Source organism: Callospermophilus lateralis, chromosome 10, assembly GCF_048772815.1.
Source record: "Callospermophilus lateralis isolate mCalLat2 chromosome 10, mCalLat2.hap1, whole genome shotgun sequence".
NCBI lineage: Eukaryota > Metazoa > Chordata > Mammalia > Rodentia > Sciuridae > Callospermophilus > Callospermophilus lateralis.
In genome coordinates this window covers 43,509,662-43,530,192 of record NC_135314.1, presented here as the reverse complement: position 1 = coordinate 43,530,192, position 20,531 = coordinate 43,509,662, and the positions used below count along the sequence as shown (strand labels likewise).

Sequence of the window (20,531 nt, the reverse complement as noted above, 5' to 3'; positions counted from 1 at the left end):
TGGAATGACTGATCACATCAAACACTTCCGGCCAATCAAAAAAAGGGGGGGGGACTGAGAAGAAACCCTCATACATTGCTGGTAGGACTGAAAATTGGTGCAACCATGCTGGAAAGCAATATGTAGATTCCTTAAAAAACTTGGGATGGAACCACCATTTGACCCAGTTATCCCACTCCTCTATATATACCCAAAGGACTTAATCATCATACTACAGTGACGCAGTCACATCAATGTTTATACCAGCTCAATTCCCAATAGCTCAGCTATAGAACCAACCTATATTGGTTCTTTTTACATGCATCTTTTTGAATGATCACTCTGGCTTCCTGTTTTGAAAATAGACCATAGAAACAAGAATATGAGCAGGAGGCCCAGATAGAGAATGATCTTTCAAATTAAAATAGAGATTGACCTGTCTCCGATCAGCATGCATTTGGTGAGTCAAATAAGCAGTCAGCTTCATCCTTCAACAGATAAATGGATAAAGAAAATGTGGTACATATACACAAGAGAATATTACTTTTCCATAAAGAATGAAATTATGGCATCTGCCAGTAACTGGATGGAACTGAAGACTATCATGCTAAGTGAAATAAACCAATCCCAAAAAACCAAGAGCTGAATGCTCTCTCTTGATATACAGATGCTAATTCACAATAAGAAGGAGGGTGGAAGAATAGAATTTCAGTGGATTAGACAAAGAAGAATGAAGGGAAGGGGTGGGGATGGGAATAGGAAAGACAGTAGAATGAATCAGACATAACTTTTCTATGTGGATATATGACCACATAAGCAATGAAACTCCACATCACGCACAACCTCAAAAATGGGAAGTTGTCTGAGGTTGTGGTTTAGCAGTAGAGAGCTTGCCTAGCATGTGCAGGGCCCTGGGTTTGATCCTCAGCTCTACATGAAAATAAATAAACAAAGTTATAAAAAAATGAGAAGTTATACTCCATGTATGTGCAATATGTCAAAATACATTCTATTGTCATGTGTAACTAAAAGGAGCAAATAAATTAAAAAAAAAAAAAAAGACTGAGATTTGGCCATTGGATTTGGCAATAGCAGGTTCTTAGGGAGCTTAACAGCTTGAGTTTTGATGCAGTGACAAGAGCAAAAGACTAACCAGACCAGGTTAAAGTGAGAATGAAAGGAGGAACTACAGTGAGCAAGTGTAGGCCACACTTCGCAGGAGCTGAAAAAGGAGGCAATAACTAGAGGGGTAGGCGAAAGCAGAAGATGTGTATCATGTACAGATATGTATGTGGGTGGGCAGAAGCGAGAAACATAACAGAGATAGATGGCAGACAGACAGACAGACAGAGATGGGAATGATCCAGTAGAGAAAGAATACTAGAAATAAAAGGGAGAATTGCTGAAGTCATAGCCTCATTAACTGGAAATAACATGCATACACAAGTGGAGAAGTTGGTCTCAAATAGGCGCAGAAGCAATTAACCATCCACAGGAACAGGCAGAAGGTAAAACTGGGCAGATTTGGTAGTGGAAAGGTGCTATGGGCTGAACGTTTGTTTCTCTCCCCTCCCCAAATTCATATGTTGAAACCCTAACCCTCAACATGAGCTCATTGGGAAGTCTTGAAGTCTCTGCCATCTTTAACAGGAACAGTGTCCTTGTGAAAAGAGACCCCAGAAAGCGAGCTAGTCCTCTCTTACGTGAGGACACAGTAAGAAGGCACCGTCATGAACTAAAAAGTGTCATCGAACACCAAATCTGCCAGCACCTTGACTTATCTTAGACTTCTCAACCTCTAAAACTATGAGCAGCAAATTTCTGTTGTTTTTACATCACTCTATTTATGGTACTGTGTAACAGTAGCCTGAATGGACTAAGCCGAAGGGGGTGAAAATTCTCTTCTGATTGCCATTATTTTCTCAAGTGAGTGTGGAACAAGTTATCATCTGAAAGAAAGAATGGGGAAAGAGGTGTTAGAGACTTGAAGAGAGAAAAAAGTGTAAAACTGTCACATTTTTAGATTAGAGAGAATGACGGATGGTTCTCAATCATCTCTGCCCACTGGAATCAACTGAGGAGGTTTGATTTTTGTTTCTCTGTTTGTTTGCTTTTTTATTTATTTTGTACTGAGGATTGAACCCAGGGGCACTTTACCACTGAGCTACACTGAGCCCTTTTTATTTTTTATTTCCAGATAGGATCTCACTAAGTTGCTGAAGTGTCTCGCTATATTGCTGAGGCCGACCTTTGAACTTGCAATTCCTCCTGCTGGGATTATGGGCATGCACCCCCATGCCCAGCCAACTGTAGAGTTTTAAAAGAAGACATTGATACCCAGGTTCACCCCATAAAGACTTTGATTTCATTAGTTTGGAGCAGAATTCGGGCAGCAGTACGCTAACAGTAGCTGAAGTTGAGACCAACTGAACCAAGTAAATGGCACCAGATGGCCTGACAACACCAACACCCACCCCCGAGTCATGGGCATGCATTAAAAGTGGGAGCAGTCCAGACGCTGGCATACTTTTCCTACAGTCACATTCAGATTTGTGGAGCAGGTATGCTGTAGAGAAAGCTGGATTTAATCAGGATTAAGCAGGATTACTTATAAAGTTTATAACATGCCTGGACATGGTAAGATTTCAGTAAATGAAAGCTCCTGTGTTTATTTTTATGTTCAGCTAAGTGGCACACCATTGTTGTAGCAAATATAATTCTGTTTTTAGCTCATTAAAATAATGTGCCCAGTTTTTGTACATCATGGGGTTTGACGTTATTTGTGGATAACTAAAAATCACACGCATACATCCTTGAATTCCAAGGAGATCTCCTCCGGTTCTTTTTATTTAACATGGAGTGCTGCACATGAGGTCCCTGGACTTCCCAATAACTGCAAAATTCACCCTTCCCACCTACCCTCTGTCGCAAGTTGACAACAGTTCTATGCCCCCCTTGTGTGGAGCCCCTCCAGTCCACACTACCTGGAGCCTGTTCTTAATGGGCTCTGCATTTGCAATTCCTGTCTGATACTGATCCTAACCCTAGAGAGACCTCCTCGATGACAAGTACCACCTTAACACTCTCTGCCCCACTCAAGCCAGGTTGGATCCCCACCCATTTCTATCCACTTGCTGGAAAGATGGCAGATTCTATCCTGACCCAACTTAAGTGGGCCCAAATGCCAGCAGGGGTAGAAACCCCATGGGCTCCTTGTCAGGGGCGTCCCTATACAGCCAAGCTCCTGCTTTCCCTTATGAGTGAATCTACAGCCTAATCCCAGTTGTAACCTTCCTTCTGTCTGGTCCTGCAATTCCCTCACCCTAACAGCCTAGAAAACTCGTCTTCATCAAAACACCTGCTTCAGAGCCCTCTGAAGGTCTCCTCTATTCTTCTCTAACCCTGCTCTACAGGTAGAGTGGACCCCACCCTGCCCCTGCCTCTTACTCCCTTAGCAACTTGTGCAAATCCCTTCACACATTACACATGTGCCAGTGTCTCCTCCTAGACAGACAGGAAGAGGATGGAGTTCATCTGCCTTCATATTTGCAGTGTCCAGTGTGTCTGGTCCATTCAATGACCAATAACCGAGACTAGCCATCAGTAAATGCTGTGATTTTTAAATAACCATCATTTGTTGATGGCAGTCCTGTGCCCAGCACTAGGCTAAGCCCTGAATATAGTACTCACACCAATGCCGTCAGGTAGGAACAATTAATGTAGATTAAGATGAGAAATGGGGATCATCAAAGCTGTTTCCAAGTTTGCTCAGTTGAGAGGGCACATCTGGAATTTAAACCCGTCTGTCTGGCTGAAAAGTCGGTGATTTCTTTCAAATGATAAGGACTTGCTGAGAAAGGTGACTTTGCACATGGTAATGGGGAAGTCCATAAGTTGATCCTATCTCCCACTGAGTCACAGGACTGGCTCGTGGGACAAGGACAGGACTCTTCAATGCAGACGCATTTCCCTTGGTCCACCTGGTGTCATCTCCTCTTTGCCTGTTCTTTCTCCTCCTCCAAATTTACAACTCAGAATAAGATATTCATTGTGTACAGCAAAAAAGGAGCCGCCACAAGCCCTCTGGCAGGAAGCATCTTCGGGATTTAATCCTAACACTGTCATTAACCACCTCCAGCTCGGGCCCTGGGCCAGCATCTTCCCAGCGCTGGCACCGTACAATTGACAAAGGCAATCCTTGCCGTCTTGTAGCAGATAAATGATGACTCAGCCTGGCTGCTTTTGTCAGAGATCCCTGGCTGCCTTCCTCCTGCTCGCACCTGGAACAAACTGCTATGACCACCCTGATTCCCAGAAGGATAAGACAAAAAGAACAAGGTCGCAACCTTCAGAGCATGTCAGGCCCCATCCTAGGGCTCAGATCCAAGGGCCATCCCAGAGAATGTTCCCTGGTTCAACTTGCCCCTTGACTCCCCCAGCCACAGAAGGCCAGAATTGGTCAGTAGGAAAAAAAAAAAAAAAGAGAGAGAGAGAGAGAGAGAGAGACACTGTTTAGTGCGGCAGAAGGCCCACAGCAGCCCAAGGTGATATCCACCATGGGCTGCTACATCTCCCACCACCGGCTCCCACACCTTGGCCTTACCTACAGAGGAGTCATTCATATCACTGGTTGGGTGCCGCCTGATCTCAGAGGGCAAACAGGGGCATCAGGAAGGCTGAGCTCACTGCTAAGGCCTTCCAGCCTGACGAATATGCTGGCCTGAGGCCATGCAGCGTCCAGGCATTGTCCCCACCTTCCAGGAGATTATGGTCTAACACCACTAGATTCACAGAACAGTCAGTAATGGTGGAAGGAAGCACAGACCTCTTCAGCAGAGTGGAACAGCTTGAGTCTTTCTGTAGTAGCATTGCTGCCCCTATACCCCCCACACACACACACACATTCTCTCTCTCTCTCTCTCTCTCTCTCTCTCTCTCTCTCTCTCTCTTTCTTTCTCTCTCTTTCTCTCTTTTGGACCTTCAGAGCATATCAGGTCCCATCCCAGACCCTATATCCCTATCTTTCTGAAACTAATACAAGGTGTCTCAGGTGTCCCAGGTCCCATTAGCTCAATGCTGAGGTCTGGCTGCCCGCCCACCTGATGTGCAGTCAGAAGCCCACTCTATCTAGACCACCCTTGCTCTCCTTGGTACTTCTGCAAAATAAGGATGGTGACCAGACTCCTCCGCAAACATGTCTCTCTTGTCCCTTTCCAGACGGCCAGCCTCTCCCAGACATGGCAGGGGCCTGCTTGCCAGGCAGCTCTGGCATTCCTTCCCATAGCCTGGCACGTCTGGACACCCTCCTCCACCCTCGCCAAGCTGTTGACAGCCATCCTGGCTAACTCCCTAACCCAGACATTCCCCAGCAACCAGGAAGGCAGGAGCAGCATTCACTCATCCGGGCAGAGGCAGAGCTGGCCTCCTCCGCTACATCCCGCTACAGTCCCCAGTGGGTTATTCACGTCAAGGAGAGTACAGGTTCTTGCCTGTTGACCAAGTTGTTTGTTTTCAACACTGTAGGGACCACTGTCCCAGACAGTGAGAGCTTTTACGGACATCTATGCAGGCTTTAACAGATGCACTGCTCTCGGAAGACCAAAGGGTGTGTCAGCAATAACAAGCCTTCTTTATGGCCTATCCTTTCTCAACATGTCACATCTGTAGTCTAATTAGAATATAAAAACTCATCTGAGGCTAGACAGTGGCACAGTCCTTATCCTTTTTTTATGGATAAGAAAATTCAGGCTATGATTAAGGCATGAGGCCATACAACTGCTAGATGCTAAGTCTGGATCATGTTTTAAATTCTTACAATCATCTAAAATTTTACCTATAAAATTCATATCTAAAATGTATTTTAGGGCTGGGGCTCTGGCTTGCCTGGAACATGTGAGACACTGGCTTCAATCCTTGGCACCACATAAAAATAAATAAATAAAATAAAGGTGTTGTGTCCATCTACAGCTAAAAATATTTAATAAAAAATTAAAAATGCTTAAAAAGTATATTTTATAGGCAAATATTTTCATGTTTACATAAATACTTTATATAAATATATGTATGTGTAAAATATAAGATAGATAAGATCTATTTATTGATAAAATATTTACAAAGAAATCACACACACACACACACACACATATATATACACACACACACTTTTTTTGATATTGGGGATTGAATCCAGGAATGCTTAACCACTGGGCCATATCTCCAACCCCTTTTTATATTTTGAGACAGGGTCTTCCTTAGTTGCTTAGGACCTGGCTAAGTTGCTGATGTTGGCTTTGAACTTGCGATCCCCCTGCCTCAGCCTCCCTAGCGGCTGGGATTACAGGTGTGCACTACCACACTTGGCAATTTTTGCATTTATTTACATTTTTAGACATTTCCTTTCAAAGAGATGGCTAATTTGGGTCTCTACACTACGAACCATAGAACCGTAGAGAAACCCCAAGCTTTGGAGTGCAGGCAGCCCAAGGGCTTCAAAGTTTCGTCCCTGTATTATTTGGGGGAAAATTGACTTCTTACTCGGCTTCAGCATCCTCCTCTGCACCTCCTCTGACCCCCATTCTGTGGGGTCACCAGGCAGCTGGGTTTGTCTGTGTATGGCACCTGGTAAGCTGTGGGTGGGGACCAAGCAGGCTATTCTCTCATCTGCCCTCTGCTCGCCAACCACAATGAATCACCGAGTTTCCCAGACAAGCCACATACCTTCACTCCTCCTCACTGGTATTCCTGCTGTCCCCCTAGGCCAGGAATGTCCTTTCTCTCATCCACCTATCAGAAATCTCCTCCTTCAACATCCAGGCCAAACTATAACCTTTGTGAAGCCTTTCTCTGTCATCTTCTGGCCCCATGACCCAACTCTTCATCTGATTCACAGCATGTTTTGTTCTGCTTGGAGTTAGGGATTTACATAATTGACTCCAAAACCCCCATGAAAAGACAATACATCTGTTTGTATCTCCCAGCCCACTCTCCACTTCCTATGTATTCAAAGATGCCCTTTAGAATAGCCTTAGGGGTCTTACTTAAATAGGCCCTGCTCATGATTTTTCAAACGTCAATCAACACATGAAAATAGAGCTAAAAATCACCCAAGATTCCTCTGTCTAGAAAAAAAACAGATTGATACCATTTATCACATCTCTTTATTTACATATGTATAGAAATGTGCAGAACGAGAGGAAGGATGTGTGAAAGGTTGGATACTGATTGCTTTATGAAATAGCTGTATTTTAAAGCTGTCACTTTAACACCTCATTTAAATAGTGTGAGAGGGAAAGTTGCTACTTACACCTCCTCCACTTCTCCCCAATTTATGCTTCTGGTAATTCTTTTTACTTCATCACATCCTCTCTCTGAGCCTTAACTGCCCACCTCAGCTTAGCTTTGCTTCTCTAGTTGAATGGAGCAAGGACTTATCAAATCACCTTTAAACCCTTTCCTTAAGTATGTGTGTTAATTAATATCTCCCAGGTTCTTGTGAGTATGAGAACATCTTCCCGCCTTACATCTGCTGAGGAATTAACAGAGTGTGAAAGTCTCGGGTCCCAATGCCTCTCCCCCAGAATTCTGTGAACATCTCCACTAAGTGTCTTTCTTCTGCTGCAGGTTAAGGGTTAGGGTTAGCGTTTGGGCCAACATGACTTTTCTCCATGGCAGCAACTAATTGTACCCAATATCAAGATTTATCTTTCAGAGATAGAAAAGGAAAATCCTGAGATTTAAGAATCGCCCAACACCTAGATGAAGAATTTTTTCTCCACGACCTTGAAGCCAGGTGTGTTTATGTGACCAAGTTCTGGACAATGGAACATAAGCAAAAGTGGTATGTGCCTCTAAGGATTCCCCAACTGCCATCCTAGAGCGTCACCTTTGAGCAACTTTAGATCTCTGATTTATCTTTTCTTCTCATCATAGACTGATTTTCCTCAAGCTTCCCTTCTCTGTAACTTAGTTTTCAATGGATTTTAGTCTGTTCCTTTATTAACTGGTGTGTGTGTGTGTGTGTGTGTGTGTGTGTGCGGTGTGTGTTACTGAGGACAGAACCTCGCACATGCTAGGCAAGTGTTTTACCACGGTATTCCCCAAACCCCTTTATTAACTTTCTCTGTAAGGATACTGTTTGTGTCCTCAATTGTTTCCCTTACCTCAGTAACTGTGTTAATCAACTGTTCATCACTGTGACCAACACACCCAACGAGAGCAACCTAGAGAAGTTTATCTTGGCCCACAGTTTCAGAGGTTTAGTCCGTGGTAGGCTGAACTCCATTGCTCTGGGCCCAAGCTGGTGGAGGAAAGCTGCTCCATTCTTGGCAGCCAGGAAGCAGAGAACAGGAAGGGGCTGCAGAGGAGATGAACCCTTCCAGGATGCGCCCCCAGTGGCCCACCTCCTCCAGCCACCTAGTCAGTTCATTCAAACTAGGATTAACTGACCAGGTTACAGTTCTAATAATTTAATCATTTCACCTCTGAGTATTCCTGCAGAAGCCTTTGGGGGTTACCTCATATCCAAGCCATCATGGTCATAGTCTGTTTTATTTAATTCTATAGCTTCATCATCTATCTTTGAGCTCTTGAACTTTATTTTTAGTGAATACCTTATACTGCCTCAGACAAGGATAAAGGCAAAAGATGTCCCATTCATCATTAGATGAGTCAGGATAATTTTCATCATATGGAATGCCTTCCACCTTCCCCAATCCTCCTCATCCTTAAAGGACAAGTCATGGCCCACTTATCCGATTCCTCCAGCCCAGGCGGCTTGTTCCCATTCCAGTCCCCAAAGGGCCTCTCCGAACTAGAGGCTTCACAGGTAATATGTGGGCTCCCAAATGAACCTGGAACTTTTTAGAAAGGAGATAAATCTTTTTATTCTCCTCTATCATACATGATTGGGCACATAAAGGTTTTCTTTCAAGATTTCTGATCTATTAAAAGGAGGGGGAAAAAACTAGAAACCAGACTCAAAAGAGGCCATAAAAATCAGACCCTCTGGTCCCAACATAGCAAAACACTGGTCACATCATGAAGCAGGTAGAAGGAAGAGAATCCAGCAAGGGGTGTTGCCTTTTAAAGATTAAGAAAGGAAAAACATGTTGGCCAGAAAACCAAGCTTTGTAGGCCCTGAAGTGGAAGCCAAGAGGACAGGTTCCAAAGGCCGGCAGCCTGCATTCAAGTCTGAGCACCTCAGCTCACTTAGTGGTCTGCCTTTGAACCAGTCACCAAACCTCCTTCAGCCTTTGTTTTCTCATCTATTAAATTGAAATAATAATAGTTCATGCTTCATAGGGAAGTTATAAAAATTACATTACATAATACATGTAATGGTTCCAACTTCATCTCCCCCCACTTCCTGCCTCACATGTTCCTCTCCCATACCAACCTGCTAGTTTTCCCCAACATATGCAGCGAGCCATTCCTCACACTGAAATCTCTGGTCCTTCAGTCCTTTCTCCCCAAAATTACCTTTTCCCCAGAGGCTAACAGCTTCTATCTCCTAAGACCCAGATTAGATATCACCTCTCCCAGAAAGCTTTCCCAAACACTGTGCCTTCTTCTCATTCCTGTGCACACCCAAATCATAATAGGTATCATACTAGATTGTAATAAATTGGTGAATGTCGGCATCCAACTAAGCTCTGGAAAAAAGAAAACTTCCTTATCCGTGTCTGTATTCTATAAGTAAGCATGTGCATGACCTGCAGCTGGCACTCAAGGATTGTTGAATGAATGAAGAAAGCAAAGACTCCAAGAAGAGAGGAAGGGCGTAGTAGGGGGAGTTTATTTGCCACTAACTTCCAAGACCCTGATAGTTTCACTGAAAATGTGAGTTTGTGAACACTCACACATACATGCTTACAATGTGAGTTCTTCCTGTAGGTATTCCCAATGCCTAGAATATAATAGGCATTCAATAAATATTTGATGAGCAAATTAATGTTGAATATACTCAGTAAGAGAAGAAATTGTTTAACAGCCTAGAGGCACACTGCAAGATAAGCCCTTAACAATGATGCTATTGAGTTCCATTTGCAAGTTTAAAGGCATTTAAGGTAGCAGAGCAGTGGTAACCACCAATCTGTGGACATGCTCACTAACAGTGTGTTTAATCCCAGTCATAACTAAATAATAAGCACAAGTGGATACCACAGCTTTAAAGGGAGAAAGGAAGGGAGGGAGAAAGGAAGGGAGAGAGGGAAGGGAAGAGAAGGGAAGGGGAGAAGGGAGGGAGAGAAAGCCACATGTTATACACACATAACTGTTCCATTAGTTCTTTCAGATATTTTAGAGGAATGATTAAAAAAAAAAAAAAAAAAAAAAAAAAAACCTTCCTAGAGCTGGCACCACCCACATGTGTAATCCCAGAGAATCAGGAATCTGAGGAAGGAGGATTGCAAGTTCAAGGCCAGCCTCAGCAACTAGTGAGACCCTTTCTCAAAATGAAAAACAAAAAGACCTGGGGATGTAGCTCAGGGGTAAAAGCACCCTGGATTCAATCCACAATACCACCACCACTACCACCACCACCCACATACACATACACACACAAAAAAAACAAACCTTCCTGAGCTCCAGTAAGGAGAAATTGTTCAACTAAGTCCCCAATAAACAATAGGACTAAACATTTCTTAAGCCTAAAGAACTGAGAGTTATTAGCAGTGGGCAGACCTATAGTATGATGTAGGGAAAGGCTGATAGTGCTCCCTCTACTCCCAGCTTCACCCCTCAGCAGCAGAGGAGCTGTGGGTGAGTTCTATCCCTTTCTGGAGTTCAATTTTCTCATCTGCAATATGATGCCAAAACACCAGCCCTGCTATGAAAATCGCAACACCAATAGTGCTTAATCAGGACCAGGCACAAGCAAAAGCCCAGAAGATAATATTGGCCACATTTCCCTCATCAAACTAGCCTAAGACTTAAGGAAAGTGTTAGGGTTTGGATCTGGTATTTAAAGGTGAGATTTTAGGAAATAATTGGGTCATGAGGACTCTAACCTCATCAGTGGATTAATCCATTGATGGTTGAATGGACTACTGGAAGGCAGAACCTAATTACTGAAGATGTAGGTCACTGGAACCATACCCTGGAAGGGTGACTTATCTTGTCCTCCCCAGCCCCACATCACCAGCTCCTTCCCTCTCTACTGTGCCATGAGCTTTCCTCCAGCACATGCCCTTCTGCCCTATTGTTCTGCTTCATCTCAGGCCTGGAGCAATGGATCGTGGACTGAAAACTCTAAAACCATGAGCCAAACTAAACTTTCCCTCTTTTTAAGTTGTTTATGTCAGATATTTTGATCACAATGACAAAAAGCTGAGTAACACAGAAAGGGACATGGCGGGTCCTCTCAAGTCTAACTTAGAGGACCTCCAAGAGGTTACAAAGGGTACAGTGTTCCAAAATTTAAAGCTGGATGACGTCTTGGCACTGTGTGAGAGAGAACTCCACCAATCAGGAGTAGGATACCAATTTAGAAAGACTTGTAATGAAAAAAAATTTACAACCCTCCTCCTGGGACATGTAGTTCTTTTCCAGTTGCCAGATTGCCTGGTCATCTAAAGTGTATGTGGATATATTTATTCCTGTGGAAATAATTTATGAATATAAGGTCAAGCAGAGCTGAAGCCAAGGACAGAACAGGGGAGGATTGCCAAGATCCAAGGGAAACAATATTTGAGCCTCTTTTGAAGGTTTCCATTTTATGCCATGTTTTCAAAGCAGGTAGAAACTGCTCAGGTTACATTGTCCATAATTTGTTTCACTCCCCTCAGATTCTACTTTGCATCTTTCTGGTTCTTGACCCATAGTCTCAGACTCTCAAAGTTGGAAAGGGCCTTTGTGGGCAGTTAGGGCAGCTCCCTTGTGAAGTAGGAGTCCTCTGATGGTGAACAAGTGGCCTGTCCCGTGGTTGGACAGGTCGGTTAAGTTCTTCTTTATCTGCCTTCTGCAAGTCTCCACCCTACCCTGTCTCCAAAGTGGTTGTCCTTTCCTCAGTAGCCATTCAGCATGGCTCTAATCGTTCTTCTTCATGAAGAAGATGCCTCTTATTTGGATCTTTTGCAATACAGAAAGCCCCAGTTTCCACATGCATTCTAACACCTTCCACAGGCCTCCCTAAACCCCTGTCTTTCATGTAGCCCATTTCTGGCTAGGCTTCATTCTGTCCCTGTCTGGGTGGGATCTAGGATCATTTCGCACTCCAGATGGGTCTGAACAACTACACAGAGTGGAACATTTCCTCCCCCAGAGCCTGAGATCAAACACAATTTTGATTTTTTTTTTCCCCTTTTCTCTCCTCCCTATCCCTTAAATGCCAATTCAGCCACAGGGTCCCCAATCCTGACCCTCAGAAAAGAAGCAAACTTAGGAGGCCCAGGGAACAGGAGATGATGATGCGGCTCAATTTTTGCACACAAGGCTGAGGGCACACAACCAGGCAGGCTTCTCCAAAAATAACCCTTCATCCAAACAGTCAGCCTCTTGGTGGCTTCCCGGGAACCCTCCAGTCTAACAGGGTCTGGTCTCAATGTCCCTGGGCTCTCTCCCTTGTCACCTTTTCCAGAGCTTGATAGACAGGTTCACGTACTTCACTGACACTTACCAACAATTTTCCATACATCCAAGGTCTAAATACACTTAGAAATATATTTTTTTGAATACAGTTAAATGTCCACCAATAGAAGATTGGTTAAATAAACACATTCAAACTACAGAAAACAATGTAGTATTAAAAAAAAATAAGCATTCACTGATAATGAATGATACACCAAAACCCATAATAAAGTACAAAAGACCAATTTGTCAAGTGGCAGGTATAATGTAATCCATTTACTGACTTTGTAAAATACATTTGCATATAATCATGAATACATACATAAATGTAGAAGAAAGGGGCTATTAGAGCCTCCCTTAAGCTGTAAACAGGAGTCACTTCAGAGACAGGTGAAATGGGGAAAGAAGGGCATAGGCAGTGAAGGGGGTAACTTTTCACCCTGTCTGAATATTCTAAAATGATCTCATGTATCATCTGTGTGAAGAAGCCTCCAAAACTAACACAAATCTTTTCATTTGATGATACTAGAGCTGGAAGGAATTGGAGAGGATGGGGAGTTGAGTCCGGCTGCCCAGGTAGCATGTGTCCCTCCCAAGGCCACACAGATAGCTAAGAACAGCCAGAGACCACAAATCACAGTTCAGATCCTGGAATAATGAGAGTTATCACCAGTGGATTAAGGAGAGGCTTTGTTTTGACTATTAAATCAGATCTTCTCCTCCTTTATTTGAGGCAAACAATCCTACTTGGGTGTAACCGTGACTTGGAAGAGATGAAGACTCAGCAAAGACTTCACTTTGGAAGTGGAAAGGGGAGTCCATCCCTTCCCAGAGAAGAAAAGGACCCCAGGGGGGCCTGTTATTCCAAGCATGGCTGGCAGGACCAGGGCCTTCTCTGGGGCTCCCTGCCCTCACCAATGAAACAGAGGGAGGGGCTAAGAGAGAGAAGGAGTAGAAAGCAGAATTGCAAGGGTAGGTGCTCTGCGTGTCAGGTGTGAGAGGCTGGCAGTAACGCTCCAGAGTGCATTCTGGTGAGACCAGGCCTTAGTCTGGGGCCTTCATTCCTCATGGAAACTGTCTGTCACAAAGGAAGGTGGGGTCAAGTCTGATTTAGGCCCAACTAACAGTGAGCCACTTGGGCTGCCACATGGATTACCTCATTCAGTAGTCACCAAATTTTTATAAACCTGCTCAAAGAAATCCAAAAGTCACTTGCCAAAAGCATACAACTGCTAAGGGTTGGGGCCTTTATTTGAAATTAAGTTTCCTAACTCTAAATTGAGCCTTCCTTCTACTGTATCTCTTTGGGACACTGCAGGGTCTCCTTACTTGAGCAATAAAGCTTAAGGCATTCCCAGGATGGTTCCCCCCTCCCCCATCCCCAGCCCTGCTACACACACACACACACACACACACACACACACACAGCCCTATAACTGCAACCCCACCACCACCACCAAGCCAGAACAACTCAAAGTCTCAACTATGTGTCATGGGACTCAGTAAAGTATTTATGGAGAGGCAGATAAGCTGTCTGGGACAGGATTCAAAGTAACATGGGATTGAGGTTGGGGTTATATATTGGTCATGAGTTTTGACAACAGTTGAAGCTAGATAATATGATATGGAGTTCATTGCACCCTCCTTTCTACTTTTGGGTGTTTGGATTTTTCCATAATAGAAGGACTTTTTTTAAGTGCATGATGCAAATGATCATTTCTGTCTCAATTTGTCACCAGAGAGGAGGTTCTGTGCTAATTAACATTCTACTTCCCTCGGCACAAGCTATATAAGGGCCTGCTGTCATGGCAGGAAAAAGTATTAGGACCAAAAGTGTCTATAGCCTATTAAAAAAAACAAATTACAACAAGGATATCCATCACTTTCTGAGTGTCCCCTGTATACCTGGCACTGTACTGGACCTTTTACCTGTGATACAAGATAATCCTTACAATTGCCATGTGGGATAAGATCATTTATTCCCATTTTACAGAGGAAAATTTTGAAGTTTAGTACCTTTAGCTTATCCCCATGTACACCAGGTGGTAAATGGTAAACAAGAATCTAAATCCCTTAATTTCTACAGTTCCCACAACACACAATATTTCTCTACTTTAAGGCTTTATATATAACTAGATAAATATATGACCCAATAATTCCAACTTTAAGACCCTCTCCTATGGAAATTATCTGGAAAATGAGCAGAGATTTATTGGCAGACAATATTAATCACAGGATCAATGGCGGGGGGGGGGGGGATGAGGAATAACTTGACTACCCAATAGTGGCCCTTGTCTGGAAAGCTGTCCTGGCTGCTCCGCTGTGGTCTTGGGAGGCTGACTCTCCTCTGTGACTGCACAGCATTCTGCATTAGTCTCTTGTCCCCTCTGATTCCTCCTTTGGACTCTGAGTTTCTTAAAAGCTGATCTCTTCTTATTTGTCTTTGGTTTAGATTTGGGGCTTGAGTACTGATGGTTGAATTAATAAAGGAGCCTGGAGTTGCTTATCTAACACAGAACCTAAAAACTAGGGCAATAAAAAACCTTTTAGAGATCAAAAGGACAGGACTAGAACTCAAGGCCATGCACAGAGCTCTTCTCTTCCACTGTACTCCTAAAACTCTTAAACTTAAAAAAAAAAAAAAGAAAAAGAAAAAACCTATGGTTGATTTTTTAAAATTTTTTTGTTGTTGTTGTTGTAGATGGACAGAATACCTTTTATTTGATTTGATAATTTTTATGTGATGCTGAGGACCGAATCCACATGCTAGATAAGCACTCTGCGACTGAGCTACAGCTACAGCCCCCTATGGTTGATGTTTGAAGCCTTGAGCAAAGGCAGGGAGAGAGTCCTTTTTTTTTTTTAATCTTTTTTTTTTAATTAATTTTTATTGTTGGTTGTTCAAAACATTACATAGTTCTTGATATATCATATTTCACACTTTGATTCAAGTGGGATATGAACTCCCATTTTTACCCCGTATACAGATTGCAGAATCACATCAGTTGCACAACCATTGATTTACATATTGCCATTCTGGTGTCTGTTGTATTCTGCTGCCTTTCCTATCCTCTACTATCCCCCCTCCCCCCCTCCCCTCCACTCTTCTCTCTCTACCCCCTCTACTGTAATTCATTTCTCCCCCTTATATTTTTCCCCCTTTCCCCTCACTTCCTCTTGTATGTAATTTTGTATACCCCTGACGGTCTCCTTCCATTTACATGCAATTTCCCTTCTCTCTCCCTTTCCCTCCCACCTAGGGAGAGAGTCCTTGACAGGCCCTCTCTAAAGTGATCCAATCCCCTGGAACCACCTGACCTTGAAAATGCTGAGCAGCTGATATGGATGACAAATCAAAGGGCACCACTTTAACGCAGATGGGGATTACAGAATGCATATATGAGAAGATTAAGCACAAAAAGATAAAGAGACGTCACTGCACAGACAGTATGTTATCAACCATATAGGGAAAACAATCCACAAAAAGGAAATAGCAGAAAGAAAACTATCAAGTGCTAACAGTGGTTGTCTGTGAATAGTGGAACACTTTTCTGTTTCTCAATACTTTCTTGTAATTTCCAATTTGTCTTCAGTGGACATGTTTGTTTTTATAATCGGAACAATGATTAAAACTACAATTACCACATTGATTCTGAAGACTAACCTGACTAGTAATGACTTAGAAAATTACCCCAGCATTTTAATATGATGAAACTTCATTGCTTAATATTACTATCATAGAAAAGCCTATAAAAAGTGTATCCCTAGGAGTCAGGTTGCAATGATGTAGTTTAAGAATATATGCAAACAAGAAAATTTTCCTTAATTCAGCTATTATCAAACAAATCACTGATACCAGGTCTGAGCAACAAACTCTCTTTCCAGATTTACTGGACTCTAACATTCTAGACAATCACTGTGTTTTCATTAATGAATTATTACGGCATTTTTTAATGTAACCACATCCTCACCCTTATGGAGCACTACATTCTCTTTGAAGCCATACATCTTCCACTTTACTACCAATTCTCATTTACTACCAGTTCTTACCTTTACCAATAAAAAGAGGGGCCCTCCAGAGGTCAAAATTGAGGTGAATTAGATTTTGTTCGGCTGTTAAGGGCAACTTCCAAGAGAGATCCAAGTGTATTCCCAGCAAGGTTGGTAGGGCTGGACTGGGCCTTCCTGAAAAATTGTAAATCCCTCAGGGCAAAGAATGGATCTACTCGTTCTTTCTTGGTAACCCCAGGCTGAGCACAAGACCTTCTCTGCTTCCACTATCTATTTGTCAATAAGGAGGATGAATAAGTGAAATGACTTAAGATTGCACACCCAAAGCTATGAAAGTTCTACTTTTTCATCTGTTTTTTACTTTGTCTTTTACCTTAGAGTCTCACAGACTTCATAACTATCCAAACCTCCCTTTATAGTTTAGCAGGCATTCACACCTCTTTACGACCAGTGGGGACCCCTTACCCAAGCACACAGGTTTCCATTTTATCACCTTAAAATCTGGTGAGCACAGGAGCCTGCCAAGAGATCTGAACATATGCCTGTGTCATATGACTAATACTGCCAGAAACTCCAGGAGATTTATACACACGATTCCCCTCACATCATACACTGCTTCTGTTTCTCTGTCTGGAAGGCCTGAGCATCTTCCACTCTACTAGAGCAGCAGGTACAGAGACTGGGCAGGTAGGGATCTCACTGAACAAAGAAAACTGGAGCCCAAGAGTTGAGGTAGTGTGAACAGCTAACTGAAGTCTTCTGACTTCTCACTGCCCTCTGCATTATCATTATATGCTAAACAGGCTTCTGACTGCATAAGGCAGAAAGCAATAAAGGAACCCTGTGTAAAAGCAAAGTAAGCACTAAAGAGAACTGATTCCCAACAACTGGAACACTTTACCATATCCACCATTGGGATCCATGCCTTTGTTTAATAACCAAACACATTTAAATCCTTAAGGAATTCATTCTCTGACTTCAAGAGTGTTGTTATAGTAACCACATAACTTTGACTCTCCTCTAGGGTACCCACAACAACTTGTTTGATGCAACCATTTCCCTTTTGAGAAGCTCTAAAAGTAGAATGTGCAGTTCCATGTACCCTTGGGCAAGTAATTTCTCCTTGGAAATAAGAAGGTCCAGGATGCAGCCTGATGATTTCTCAAGTACCTTACAGGGTTAGCATCCTAATGAGAAAAACAAACTCCCTTGTCAAGTGCAATTACTGTGAACCTGAAACAAACTCCAAGGAAAGGAACAAGTGTAGCTAGGAGATTACAGGGACAGGGGAAAACCACAAACTACCCCTAACTATCGAAACCCGGCCTGGCTGTTTTTGGGTTTTCCAACTTCTCCTCTGCCAAATACAAAAATAAGCAGCTACTTCCGTGGGACTCTATAAAAAAAATAAATAAAATAAAATCAATGAAAACAATGCTGTGTTCTCCCATGAGGGGATCAGGAGCAGCCCTCTAAGAGACACTTTCCTCCCTGATGTCAACAGCCCATGCTTTCACCCAAACAAAGGCCTCCTGGCACCTGGATGAGAGGCAAAACATCTAAGTCTCCATAATTGGCCATAGTCCAATTTGAGGGGAAGGGGCAGTCAGGAGAGAAAAATAACTAGGCTTATGAAAGGCTAGAAGAGTAAGGAATTATTAAATGTATCTTTTCTCAAAAGAATAAAGAACTCTTGAAAGGGATAATAGAAGGGTGCAGCTTTCAATCTGAATTACTTTCTTTGTTTAACTCTACTCTGCCTAAGGCCACTGTCTTTTAAGCCAACCACAGAAGCCTGGTTCTGCCTTGAGTTGCCAGCAGGGCTGTGCAGTGTGGGACCTGGGAGACCCACACTCAAATCCGGGCCCCAATTTCACCCAGCTTAAACTTGGACAAGCGGCTGAACTCTCAGACCTCAGTTTCCCTCCTGTAAAGTATAATAAGGTTCGCTGGATGTTCTCTTGACCTTTTCAATAACAGTGACATGGGGCTAGAGATTTCTCCAGCTCTCCTGAGAAAGGTTAATCTCCAAACGTACTAGACAAGGTAAAGCTGCACCCCCAATAGTCACCAAGCACAGAGTGGGGCAGTGCTCCTTCCCTTCCTGCTGCGCATACCTCTTACTTCCTCATTGACACCATTGCCTAAGAGACCAATTTATTCCCCCAAACCATCTTCCTGCTGCCAGTCCAGAACTGATTAAGTAAAACCTGCAATGTTGAGTTAAGCATGTGAGCAACGAAAAACAAAACAAACAAGAGGCCTCTCTTTCTGGACCTTGGAATTTCTTTCAAATAATCTCATAATCAAACAGTGCGTTTCACAGGCCGGCGTTCCTGTGAAAACATATAATAAACCGAAAAGGAGCCAGTGACACCTGGGGTGTCTAAACTCGCGGACCTATGAAGCAAAGCGCAGGGGAAACCTAAGCCCTTACTGGCCAGTGTTTAAATTGGACTGTTCTTTCTACAGGCTGGAGAGGCGCTCGCAGATTTCCCAGGAGGCGGTCACTAGAGCGCGTGGACAATGCTGCGCGGGTCATGGTCCTTTTTGGAAAGACACCCATAGACCCTTGGTTAGAACCACATCCCTAGGACACCTCCATGAGGGCCTATCCACTTCACCCGAAGGAATGCTCCACTGCCGGGACAGACTCTTGGGCTGGGGTAATTCTTTTTGTAGCTGCTTTCTCGTTTCGTTTTTCCCTTTTAAAATCTAGCAGTTTAGTCTGATGCACAAGCGGTACCTTTTAAATGTCTCTCGCTTGCCTCCACCAAGTGGCGCCTGCAGCGCCGCTCCCTCCCGCGCGGCAGAGACAATAGCGGGCTCCACCGGGCGGCTCACCAGGTTTGCGATGCGCCCCGTTCCCGGGGCAGGGTGCACGTGCGTTTGTTGTGGTGTCTGTGCTCCCTCTCCAGCCGCGGGCCTCAGTTTCCCGATCTGCAAACCCACTAGGCAGGATCTGCAGGAACCCGAACTCTGCAAGACGTCCGCTTCACACAATACAGATGGCGCGGTGGAGAAAGCGGGGCTCCGGAGGGCCGCGCGCACGTGGGTTTGTTGTGGGTCCGCAGGTTCGCGGAGCCGGGGAGCAGCCAGGGCGGCCCCACGGCACCGACAAATACACCAACCCCCTCTCCCCCGCCCAGCCAAAAGGCGGCTGGTTTCGCAAAGGCAGTTGAGAAGGCGCTGGAGACAGATCCCCTGCGCCCTAGGCGCGCCGCGGGCCCCACCGCTGTGCTTCGCTCTTGTACCCCTTTGCATCATTCCTCCCGGGGGCCCTGAGGACGCCGCCACCCATCTCACCCCTTACTCACTCTCTGCGTTCTCAGTAGAGAAGGCTGCGGCTGCTCCGCCGGCTCTGCGCTGACGCTGGTCGGTAGCCCGTTCCCTTTGTTAGCGCTGGGCAGTGCCCCAGGCGTCTTCCCCAGCCAGCCCTGCCCAGGACTCCCCTCCCCCAGGTGCCTCTGGACTCAGCTCTCGGCTGGGATAGCGGAGCTCGTGACTGGAGCTTTAGAGGGAGTCCCAGGAGGTGGGGTTTGACGAGGAGGAACCAGGGACGGGCGGTGTGTGGTGGTGGGATCCAGGAAAGGAGGGAAGACGAGTGCAACGAAGGGGCGGAGAGGAAGCAAGCCGTCTCCGTTATGCAAATAGAGTCACGAAGACCAGGCAAGGCCCCGGGCCACACGGCGCCCCAAACCATCCTGGCCCTCCGGAGGTCGCTATCGAGCGGGCTAAGGGTTAAGGGTGCCTTGTTAGGACTCCGCATAAACAGGGACACTGCCTTCCCCCAAGGAGGGGGAACTGAGGGAGAGAGGCAGTGCGGCAAGCAAGGACCCCCAAATGCTGCCTGTATACCCACCTCCCCCTGCTCAGGAGAGTTGAATTCGGTATTGTCCAGTTTTTTGTCCTAACAAGCAGCCACTGTCCATCTGCTACCAACTGACCCCCTGAGCAAGTCACTTAAACCTCTTGTA

The 20,531-nt window shown here is 44.4% G+C and overlaps 1 protein-coding gene across 1 annotated transcript in view; it reads right to left on the bottom strand.

Annotated features, from left to right (window-relative positions):
* Positions 1 to 20,010, bottom strand: part of St6gal1 (ST6 beta-galactoside alpha-2,6-sialyltransferase 1) — a 137,922-nt gene extending 117,912 nt beyond the window's left edge. Inside the window, exon 1 of the mRNA XM_076867256.2 lies at positions 19,872 to 20,010. The gene's annotated coding sequence lies outside the window, so the exon portion shown is untranslated. The remainder of the gene's footprint in view (positions 1 to 19,871) is intronic.
* Between the last annotated feature and the right edge of the window lie 521 nt (positions 20,011 to 20,531).